Genomic DNA, 12,153 nt, shown 5'->3' on the forward strand with positions numbered 1-12,153 from the left:
GTATGATCGGTTCCAGCAACCATTGCCAGCGTCTGTTTTACATGGTGCAGGAATACCTAGGGGCAAGATCTGACTTGGACACCTTTCCCACCGAAAATCCTCTGGGTTACTGGGTCTTGAGGATGGATCACTGGCCAGAGCTTGCACAGTATGTAGTTGAGCTACTGGCCTGTCCTGCATCCAGCGTTCTTTCGGAACGCACATTCAGTGCTGCTGGAGGCTTTGTAACCGATCACAGGGTGCGCCTGTCCACCGACTCGGACGATCGACTGACCTTCATAAAAATTAATCAGTCTTGGATCACCACCAGATACCAAGCACCTGATACTGATGTAACCAAATAAATTTTTCTGAAATGTCAGAGCCCTTCAAGACTGCCTATGCTGATGCTGAGTGACTATCCTGTTATGCTGAGTGACTATCCTCTTCCTCCTCAATGATCATGCTGATAGCTTGTAAGAATATTTTTGTTTCTGGGCGCCGCCACCGGTGGCTAAGGCCCAATTTTTCAGAACCTGTTTAACAGGGGCGTGTAATTACAATTTTTGATGCAATTCTTTGCAGCAAGGGCTCGTTCCTGCGCTCCAACTACAGTATCTGTGAGGGGTTTCAGTGTTGTGGCACCAGCACCAGTGCCTAAGGCCCAATTTTTCAGCCCCTGTTTAACAGGGCGTGTAATTACAATTTTTGATGCAATTCTTTGCAGCAGGGCTCGTTCTTGTGCTTCAACTAGAGTATCTGTGAGGGGTTGCAGTGTTGTGGCACCAGCACCAGTGCCTAAGGCCCAATTTTTCTGTCCCTGTTCGACAGGGACATGTAGTTACAATTCTTGATCTAATATTTCACAGCAGGGCCCTGTGAGGGCTTACAGTGTTGTGGCAACACCAACACCTAAGGCCCCAATTTCTGCAGAGTATATAGGGCAGGACCCTACTTTCAAACATCCAACTTACAAACGATTCCTACTTGCAAACGGAAGGAGACAACAGGAAGTGAGATTAAATCTACCCCTAGGAAGGGAAATTCTCTCCTGTAAGAGTTAATATGGGAAAAATGTTTCTCATTTCCACTGATGCTTTATCACCAATCCTTGCTTCACTAAAACCCCCAAATTTTCTAAAAACATTTGTCATTGGGACAGAAAGTGACGTGAAATCGTCTGAAGAGGAGCACAGACAGCAAAACAAATGTCACAGGGGTGATAACCCTTCCCTATGTTTTCCAAAAAGCTTAAAAATAGATTTTTTGTCTGGAGCTACACTTTAAAAATGTATCAGTTCAAAATTACAAACAGATTCTAGTAAACAACAAACCTACAATCCCTGTCTTGTTTGCACCGCCTGTATACTGCTGTTCAGAGGGCCTGGGGCCCCACGCCATTCCTTTTTTTAATTTGGGTGTGGGGTTCTCCTTAATATCTATACAAGACCCAAAGGGCCTGGTAATGGACTGGGGGGGGTTACCCATGCCATTTGTCTCACGGATTTTCATCCAGATTACCGGGACCGGACATTACATTAAAGCCGTAAGCAGTTTTAAATTACTCTTATTACTTTAAAAATGTCATTTTGTGCAGGGACTGTTCTAAGCATGGGAAACACGCGCCATTTTACAGGCATACTACATACTATTTTCTCACCTATTACATTGTCAATGAAGTAGTATTTGGTGACAAATGTAATATTGGCAATTTACCACTAGAGGGATTCTTGTACTCCATTTTTTTTAAATTTGTTGTTAACTATGATTGGTTTTATTCTGCATTGGTTGGAATTTGGTGGTCTTAGTTTTAATTGTATGTTTTTAGTGTTCATCATTTCTGGATACTCATGGTTGGCTCTGAGTAAGAATATGTTAGAGCCCACCATCTGTTTGATTATTTTTTTCTCAGTAGATTTATTACACCATCCACCACCAGAGGGAGGCTGTGGAATAGAAGCTATTTCCGTGTAGTTATTTCACCAGCCTCCACTAGAGGGAGGATGTGAAATAGAAACTATTACCTTGTTTTATATTAAGTTCTTATAACCATGTATTATTTTTTATGAAAGATTTTAATCCTAAATATATTGTCAAATAAAGTTTATATACATATATATATTACCATTACCAAATACTTGGTGCAGAAACAAAATCATGATCCGATGATATACCGCTGTCTCTATAGTAACGGTGACGCCAAGATTGGCATATAAATGGAGACTCAAGCGTCACATGATTAACTTTAAAAAAGACACGTATCGAGTGACGCAACGCGTAGGAGGAGTCAGTGACGTACAGCATCGAGGCTGTTCAACAGCGGCGGTGTGAGGACTCACCGCACCCCAAGCGGCTGATTGTTTCTATTCATGCACGAACCATCTAGGCTCATGTGAGTGCTTCTAGTGAAGATTTTCTATCTAAAAATACCTCGCATTTCGTTCATTGTGCAATGATGTTTTTCATTTTCTTCTTTATTACATGCAATCACTTGTAAGTGAGAACGATCATCCAAACGTTCCCTAAACCTCATATAACAAAAGAAGGGAACTTTGTGCACAGACCTAGTATTGTCATATATGTGACTTTTTATTCAGCAGCCTACACAATTGCAGCATGCAATCCTTTGTAATTAAGAATATCACTACATCGCATGAAGCTGTAACATCTTTACAAGAGAAGTTTCTTTGAATAGACTAATTATTGGACTCTATATCCAGTAGCTACTCATATTTACAGGTGGGAACCTGTGAATTATTTATCGGTGCAGCAATTTGATTAATCTAGTGGCTATTTGTTGTTCTTTGACCATACCATATTGTATTCACCTATATATAATATTTATTTATTTTTTTATTTTTTCTATATGCATCTAATTCACTTTCACCGCTATTAAGGAGGAATTGATTTATTAAGTATCCACATGGGATTTAATATTGATTGGGAGGTTAATTTTAATACTTTAATACTTTTTTGATACTTTTTTGATTTATTATACTATAGACACCCCCCCAGGTACGATATTTAAAGGAATATTTCACTTTTTTTTTCGCTTTAAGCATCATTAAAATCACTGCTCCCGAAAAAACATCTGTTTTTAAAACTTTGTTTGCAATGATACATGTCCCCTGGGGCAGGACCCGGGTCCCCAAACCCTGTTTAGGACAATACCATGCAAATTAGCCTTTAAAATTAGCACTTTTGATTTCGAACGTTCAAGTCCCATAGACTTCAATGGGGTTCTAACGTTCGTGCAAATTTTCGGTCCGTTCACAGGTTCTGGTGCAAACCAAACCGGTGGGTGTTCGGCTCATCCCTACTTTCCACCCATAGCCTGCCACCAGATGCAGTGTGCCACTTTTCACCCGTAGTCTGCCACCAGATGCAGTGTGCCACTTGTCACCTATAGCCTGCCACCAGTCCGATACACCGGAGCCCCGGGAAAGTGAACGCCCCTCCCGCCACTGGCTGCTGATGTGACTTCTCCCATGCGGGGGGCCTGGGGGGTGTCACATCTTCAGCTCTAAGGGGTTCATGCTGGGACCTGTATTCCTTCACTTTTGGGAGGGTCACATGACTCAAAAGTGACGGACTATAAGTCCCAGCATGAACCCTTGATATCTAAGGATGTGATCCCCCCCCTCCAAATTGAAGGACTGCAGGTCTCAGCATAGACCCCTGAGAATTAAGGGTGTGACCCCATAGATTTCACTTAATGCTGGGACCTGTAGTTCTTCACCAATTGGAGGGGGGGCATCACATCTTTAGTTCTGAGGGGTTCATGCTGAGACCTGTAGTCCTTCACTTTTGGGGGAGTCACATCCCAGCATGAACCCTGTCCTGATATCTAAGGATGTGTCCTCCTTCCATCCCTCCGAGTGCTGGCTCCAGGCTGACACACACTCGGAGCTCCTGTGAAGTGCTGACAGTTCAGCACAGAATGCTGGCTGCTGGGGGGAGAGTTGACTGAGCATTTTAACCCCGATCTGCCCATGCTGAGTGCTTTAGATTCACTTGCCTTTCTACAAAACTCATCTCTTCTTCGTGCACTTCTGCATGCTGCTGGCTGAACGATGCAGGGAGGAGGTGGGTGGAGCTAATCAGTAGGCACGGAGGAGGAAGTTAAATCTTCCCGCTGTGAATGCTGGGGCTCTGTCTCTCTCCTCCTCGCGACATCACTGGTTGCTAGATGCGAGACGAGCAGTGGCTAGCAACCATTTGGGCACCAAGCCAGCGGCTCATGTAAAAGGGGTCTCACCAGCCAGGGGTCCACCACAGGCTGTCAGTGAGTGACAGCAGCGATGTGAGGGATATTTTAGAGGGCATCAGATTGGTCCAGGACCAGGGGGCAATTCCGGGACACTGTATTGTCCCGGAATGAGGGTGCCTGGGACCCGGGACAGAGCTGCTAATAGCGGGATTGTCCCGGGTCCGGACAATCCGGAACACGTGGCACCCTACTGGGGAGGTGTGCCCAGTAGGTGATGAGGAAGCCTATAAATAGTCTGAGGTCTGAGCAGCAAGTAGCAGTGTTCCAGGGTCCAGCCCTGCAGGAGGAGACCCCTCTGCAATGGCTCTGACCCTGGTGCAGAACCTTATAAAAAGTTTTTTTGGAAGACACAGAGGTCCCAGCCATGCTTAGCTTGGGGACCTATTTGCAAGTTCAAATCCAGGCATCAAGTGTGGAGAGCCAGGATGAGGTTGATGGAAAAGAGTCCAGCTGTCCTGTGGTGGTGTGAATCCACATCTCCCTCACTAGAAAGAGGCTGAAGGATATCAGCAGGAGGTAATCAATGATCGTGTGGCTGTGTGAGTAGAAGACTCACCACCACCATCATAGAGATTCTGTGGCACTTTCCTTGTTTTGTACAGTGGAGCCAGAAAGGAGTCCTCAAGCTGTTAAGTTATCCAGCTTTCTGGGGTATCCCATATCCCCTCTCCCTATCCTAGTTCATTGTTCCCAATAAAACCACAAAACAGAAACCCATAGGCTGTACTTTGGAGCCAGTGGATCAGTGCAGGAAATGCTGTGTGTGCTCTAAGGTGGAAATAGGACTAAAATGAACCAGCAGCTCTTTAAGAAGTGTGCTACACTTGCATCAGGGTCCCCCATCAGAGTCCCCCCTTACATCAGGGTCCCCCCTTAGTTCAGAGTCCCGATTCCATCAGAGTCCCCATCAGATTTCCTCTTACAACAGGGTCCACATCGGAGACCCCCCCTTACATCGGGGTCCCCATCAGAGTCTCCCATTACATCGGGGGCCCCATAAGAGTCTCCCTTTACATCAGGGTCCCCATAAGAGTCTCCCCTTACATCAGGGTCCACATCAGAGTCCTCCATAGTTCAGGGTCCACATCAGAGTCCCCCCCTTAGTTCAGGGTCCACATCAGAATCTCCCTATTGACACCAACCATATGTGTATTTACCAAAAAAAAATTGTATATGCTGTACTAATGTATACTGGTGCTACCGCCAGTATGCAATCTTGCTAGCCCACCTACTCTCTAGGGACAGCTTGTCTTAAATACAGATGTATGCATTTGGGTATTATATATTTGATGATATTTTTGTAATAAAATGTACTCATTTTATTTACTCACTTGGTCTGTCTATGAAAGTCCCGAGGGGTTAGACCTTGCCATTGGCACCAGGTCCTCCTTTTTTTTACTGCTGATTAGACAGACCAGGTTTAATTATACTTACCAAATCCTTTTCCCTGTTGTGTCTTTTATTGTTCAACTTCTTCCAAATGATAAATATTGTGCAGATATAACATTAAAAGTGCCAGAGATTTAGTGTAAACTCAATATCTTTAAAATAAAGTTCTTCAATTAATATACTCATTGCACTCCTCTTCACCAATATTCAAGCGCTCATTCCCCCATAGGCTAGAATGACTTCCCAAAAATGAAGGCTCTTTTGATTAGAAAAGGGTCTATAAATGCTTAAGTATGTGATCTGTTATCAGCCTTCAAATGGTTGAAGAATCCGATCCAGCAATGTGCATGAGAGTGGATGGGTCTCTCTCTCCTCATTAGCTGAGACATTGGCTCTCGCTGCTGTCAATCACAGTTGAGGGAGTGGGGGCAGGGCTGAGCCATACTCTGAGTGTCCCTTAGACACACAGAGGCAGAGGAAGAGAGAACACATATGGGCAAGCAACTTGCTATTGGGGTACTCGGCAGGGAACCCAAGAAGAAAAAAGCCATTTGCACAGAACAGGTAAGTATGACATTATGATTTGTTATTTAAAAAAAAAAAAAGTGATCCTTTATAACCACTTTCATTTCTCCTCCTCTGTTCAGTAACAGCAACAAGGGTATGCAGAATAAAATAAGAGGGCTCATCGCATAAAACCATAGAGGTTGAAATCTATTATTAAAAAAACATCCACAAGTATGCACACTCACATTTTCAAATTCCACCACAAAACTGGCACAAACAACACAAACTTAATCATGTACAAAGATTTCCGGTTTCTGGTTCAGTAGAACGCATACCGGCTCCTTGGAGATTGTGACGGCGGCATTCTTTGTACATGATTACGTTTGTGTTACTTTGAGCTTGGCATTTGAAAATCACATCACGTGCTATAAAAACGCCCTCCAATGTGTGTGAAAGACACATATCAGCAGAACAAAGCAGTGTGGTAGAGAAAGGAAGGAGAGTATGCAGTATATATGGCTGGGGAGATAAAAGGGGGTCATTAAAGCATAAGTCAAGTCACTGAAAAAGAAATTAAAGTGGTGTTCCGGCCGAAATTATACTTTTTAAATAACAATACCCCTATAATACACAAGCGTAATGTATTCTAGTAAAGTTAGTCTGTAAACTAAGGTCTGTTTTGTTAGTTTATAGCGATAGTTTGTTATTTTATAAACTTGCAGCAGGCCCTGGCCATCTTAAGTGTGGGCATCTGAAGCCAGACTATATTTTTTCCTGGATCTCATGCTTGCAGATCTCGCACATGCTCAGTACAGCACAAGCAGTGTAATAGGTTTCAGGTCAGGTTTTCATAGCAACGGCAGTGTCAGAGGAAGTTGCCGCCCCTTCCCAGAAGGCATTGCAAACAGGAAATGATGCAATGGGCCACGGCCAGGGAGGAGAAAGTGAAAAATTAATACAGCAGATATACAGTAGGTGCTGAGAATTTTTTTTTTTAAATATCCAATTCGTTTGCAGTGCACAGTTTAGTGAAGGATGCTGAAGAGTTGTAAAAGTAGGTGGAACTCCACTTTAATTAGTTTACGTCCGACGCCCTTTGTACAAAAATCCACGGGAAAGTTTATACAAAATCAGATAGTGAGTATGAGGCTTAAGTGAAGTCTCACCGCCAACGAGGTGCAAGGGTGTGGCCCCTCCTGGCGCCAGAGCCAGGCCCACCCCCTCAATCCTGTTGTTCATCAGCTGCTAGCACATGGTCCTACCTCTCACCAAAGTCGGCCCCTCCCCCCTCAATCATGTTCATTTATTATCTATTATTATTCTGTGCTCCAAAATACATTAAAGTGGTTCTAAAGCCTACATTTTTTTTACCTGAATGCATTTGTTTATACAGTGATTGTGTCTGGGTGATGCTGGCACTTATAGACACATATACTTACCGTAAGGAACTTTATAACTATGGACAATTTTTAATTCATACCTCCTTTGCTTTTATACATACAGATCTACACTGAAATACTGTGCCTCTCAAATACACCACCTATCCGACTGCTGGCCAGTCTAAGGCAGGAACCTATGTTCCAACGCCTAGGGGTCCTTGTAGCTGAGGCATTTGCTGTCTCCCCCCGTGTCCCTAATCCCTCCAATCCACCATTGGGCACATTCAGCTGCGCTTTGTGGCTTGTGGGCTATTGACCATCACATCTCCGGCTTACTGCTCTGCTTGTGCACCTTTTGTAAGTATGGGCTCAGGGTCCACACCAGAGTCCCCCCTTACATCAGGGTCTCCATCAGAGTCCCACTTATATTAGATCAAAGAAGAGACTCTGCTGACCTAACTCCTCGGTCTGTGCACGTTGTGGATATGTCACTGGCCCTATCCATCGGACTGATAAAATCTTGTAAACAAGCCAGATGTGGCCCATGACACTGAGCCGTATTTGGACACCCCCCCTTAAATTTAACAAGCTTTTAGCCCTTGCTGCACCCAGGGTTGGGCTTTCAGGCAGTCTTTCTCTACCAGGATTCTGTGGACTTATTGCAATTCCAATTCATAATCATCTTATTTCTTTTAACAGGGTACTAATTTCAGTCATAATAGGTATCTCATTACTTCTGCACTACAATGGCATTGCTTCATATTGTAACATATAATCATGAAAACAACATTAATAAACAAATACTACAGCAGATAAAAAAACAAACATTGTAGACTATTATAAAATTGTAACATTTATTACAAAATAGCATCCCAAGCACTCTTATGCGATACTGTTCACTTGTTCACTGTGCGCCTGTGTCATTAAAGCTGATTGAAGACAGCCCCTGTTGCTAAGAGGCAGACAGGAGGACGCTGCTGTACGGAAAATGTGTGGGCGAGGAAATGGGCAGCCAATCGGGAGGCAGTGTGCGGCCAGTGACGTCGTCGCCCGGGAAGGAATTGTACGGACGGTGGAGGTGTACAGTGGTAGGTGAGCTGGGGTTATGGTGGGGCCTGTGTGTGGCGGTGGGAGTCCGTGTGACCGGGTGCTGTTTCCGGGAGCTGTAGACGTTTTCAGAGAACAGCGGGCTCGTTCCGTCTGTGACTGCTCAGTACTGAGAGGGTAGAAACCTGGCAATACATTCACAGTTCAGTCTCCAACTATTAGACGCTTATTGATGCATAGCACTGTTATAGTATATAGCCTAGCAGTATCATTTGTGTTATATATATTTTTCTATATAGGCTAATATTATGATTTATATATAATGGTTATTAGTATAAAATGACACGGGAAGAGGGAGAGGGTCGGAGACCGGGGGACGCGGAAGAGAGGGTCGGAGACCTGGGGACGCAAGAGAGAGGGTCGGAGACCTGGGGACGTGAGAGAGAGAGGGTCGGAGACTGGGGGACGCGGGAGAGAGGGTCGGAGACCGGGGGACTCGGGAGAGAGGGTCGGAGACCGGGGGATTCGGGAGAGTAAGTCGGAGACCGGGGGATTCGGGAGAGTGGGTCGGAGACCGGGGGACGCGGGAGAGAGGGTCGGAGACCGGGGGACTCGGGAGAGAGGGTCGGAGACCGGGGGATTCGGGAGAGTAGGTCGGAGACCGGGGGATTCGGGAGAGTGGGTCGGAGACCGGGGGATTCGGGAGAGTGGGTCGGAGACCGGGGGATTCGGGAGAGTGGGTCGGAGACCGGGGGACTCGGGAGAGTGGGTCGGAGACCGGGGGATTCGGGAGAGTGGGTCGGAGACCGGGGGATTCGGGAGAGAGGGTCGGAGCCCGGGAGACTCGGGAGAGAGGGTCGGAGCCCGGGGGACTCGGGAGAGTGGGTCGGAGCCCGGGGGACTCGGGAGAGTGGGTCGGAGCCCGGGGGACTCGGGAGAGTGGGTCGGAGCCCGGGGGACTCTAGAGAGTGGGTCGGAGCCCGGGGGACTCGGGAGAGAGGGTCGGAGCCCGGGGGACTCGGGAGAGAGGGTCGGAGACCGGGGGACTCGGGAGAGAGGGTCGGAGACCGGGGGAGGCGGAGCGGGAGAGAGGGTCGGAGACCGGGGGAGGCGGAGCGGGAGAGAGGGTCGGAGACCGGGGGAGGCGGAGCGGGAGAGAGGGTCGGAGACCGGGGGAGGCGGAGCGGGAGAGAGGGTCGGAGACCGGGGGAGGCTGAGCGGGAGAGGGTCGGAGACCGGGGGAGGCGGAGCGGGAGAGGGTCGGAGACCGGGGGAGGCGGAGCGGGAGAGGGTCGGAGACCGGGGGGAGGCGGAGCGGGAGAGGGTCGGAGACCGGGGGAGGCGGAGCGGGAGAGGGTCGGAGACCGGGGGGAGGCGGAGCGGGAGAGGGTCGGAGACCGGGGGGAGGCGGAGCGGGAGAGGGTCGGAGACCGGGGGGAGGCGGAGCGGGAGAGGGTCGGAGACCGGGGGGAGGCGGAGCGGGAGAGGGTCGGAGACCGGGGGGAGGCGGAGCGGGAGAGGGTCGGAGACCGGGGGGAGGCGGAGCGGGAGAGGGTCGGAGACCGGGGGGAGGCGGAGCGGGAGAGGGTCGGAGACCGGGGGGAGGCGGAGCGGGAGAGGGTCGGAGACCGGGGGGAGGCGGAGCGGGAGAGGGTCGGAGACCGGGGGGAGGCGGAGCGGGAGAGGGTCGGAGACCGGGGGGAGGCGGAGCGGGAGAGGGTCGGAGACCGGGGGGAGGCGGAGCGGGAGAGGGTCGGAGACGCAGCGCGGGTGGTGGAAGAGGGTGGTGGACGCGGGAGAGGGTGGGAGAAAAGTCAGTGCTACTACCAATACACCACATAGCAGAGCTCCCAGGTGCTCGATCCACAGTTTAAGATCGATCAACTTGGGTACAACCAGCCTGTTGGATTCTACGTGCGATTATTGTTAGTGGCTATTATGGCTGCTAGCAGTAATCACTGTGTTCTTCCAGCGGAGACAGCTTGGGAGGGATTCTCCCATCAACACTTTCCTGCATGGGCTATACTTTACTTCGGTCTAAAATGCTGCTGACAGACTTCTCCACTGTACCAACCGCTCAGTGTCCACCCACACCCTTTACTATCCTTTCACTGGCTTCTGCTCATCCCAACAAGTAAAATTTAAAATGCTAACCACATACGAAGCTGCCAACAGTTGTGCTCTAGCTACATCACCAACCTTATCTCAAAATATCACCCAAACTGTCTTCTTTGCTGCTCTCTAGCTCCCTTGTCACCCTTTCCACTGCTTGCATCCAGAACTCTTCCTGGGCCTCTCCTTTCCTCTGGTACTCCCTACCCCAATCTTTCAGAATATCTCCTACTCTGTGCACCTTTTAGTCGATCCCTGAAAAATCATCTCTCAGGGAAACCTAGCCCACCTCTAACTGAACTTTTACTTGAGGTGGCGATATCTGAATGATGCCTGGCATCATCCAGATATCCTTCTTTGCAGCCGGTGATTCCCTGCACCGTATGAACAGTCATAGCGGCTATTCTTTCTCCCCCCCCCGACCCCCCCCCCCCTTCCGGTGCCTCTCCGGTCTCGCCCGTGCAATCAGCGAGCCAGAGAAGAGATCCACCGGTGGAGGAAGTTGACCATAGAGCTGACCGAGACCAGAATCTTGGAGATCGGACACGACGTTATGACGTCATGTCTGGCCAAGGCAGTTGTAAACAGTATTCGGCTGAGAAGCCGAGATCGTTTTTTGTTTTTTGATCTCTTATAGACCCCACATTTCTCCATAAAGAGGACCTGTCAGGCCCTATTCCCTATTACAAGGGATGTTTACATTCCTTGTAATAGGAATAAAAGTGATCAAAAATTAAAGGGAAAGTGTAAAAATAAAAAATTGTAAATAAAATAAACAAAAATTTTTTTTTTAAAGCGCACCGTACACAGAAGCGCCCGCATACGTAGGTCACGCCCGTATATGTAAACAACATTCAAACCACACGTGAGGTATCACCGCGAACGTTGGCATGAGAGCAATTTTTTTAGCACTAGACCTCTGTAACTCTAAACTGGTAACCTGAAAATTTTTTTTAAAGCATAGCCTATGGAGATTTTTAAATACCGAAGTTTGGCACCATTCCACGAGTGCGCAATTTTAAAGCGTGACATGTTAGGTATCTATTTACTCAGTGTAGCATCATCTTTCACATTATACAAAAAAATTGGGCTCACTTTAGTGTTTTGGATTTTCTTTTAATTCATATGTGGTTTTTTTTCCAAACAAATTGCGTTTGAAAAAATGTTGCGCAAATACTGTGTGACAAAAGTTGCAACGACCGCCATTTTATTCCCTAGCGTCTCTGCTAAAAAAATTATATATACAGTATCTCATAAAAGTGAGTACACCCCTCACATTTTTGTACATAATTTATTATATCTTTTCATGTGACACACTGAAGAAATGACACTTTGCTACAATGTAAAGTAGTGAGTGTACAGCTTGTATAACAGTGTAAATTTGCTGTCCCCTCAAAATAACTCAACACACAACTATTAATGTCTAAACCGCTGGCAACAAAAGTGAGTACACCCCTAAGTGAAAATGTC

At 47.3% G+C, this 12,153-nt stretch overlaps 1 protein-coding gene across 2 annotated transcripts in view; it reads left to right on the forward strand.

The window, feature by feature from the left end:
* Positions 1-8,482: 8,482 nt before the first annotated feature.
* WDCP (WD repeat and coiled coil containing) overlaps positions 8,483-12,153 on the forward strand; it is a 60,783-nt gene continuing 57,112 nt past the window's right edge. The window contains exon 1 of one of the 2 annotated variants that reach the window (XM_073625317.1): positions 8,483-8,612. The gene's annotated coding sequence lies outside the window, so the exon portion shown is untranslated. Of the gene's footprint in view, positions 8,617-12,153 lie in introns of both variants that reach the window. The other variant, XM_073625318.1, reaches the window with a different exon arrangement.

This window comes from Aquarana catesbeiana, linkage group LG04 (assembly GCF_042186555.1).
Source record: "Aquarana catesbeiana isolate 2022-GZ linkage group LG04, ASM4218655v1, whole genome shotgun sequence".
Lineage (NCBI taxonomy): Eukaryota > Metazoa > Chordata > Amphibia > Anura > Ranidae > Aquarana > Aquarana catesbeiana.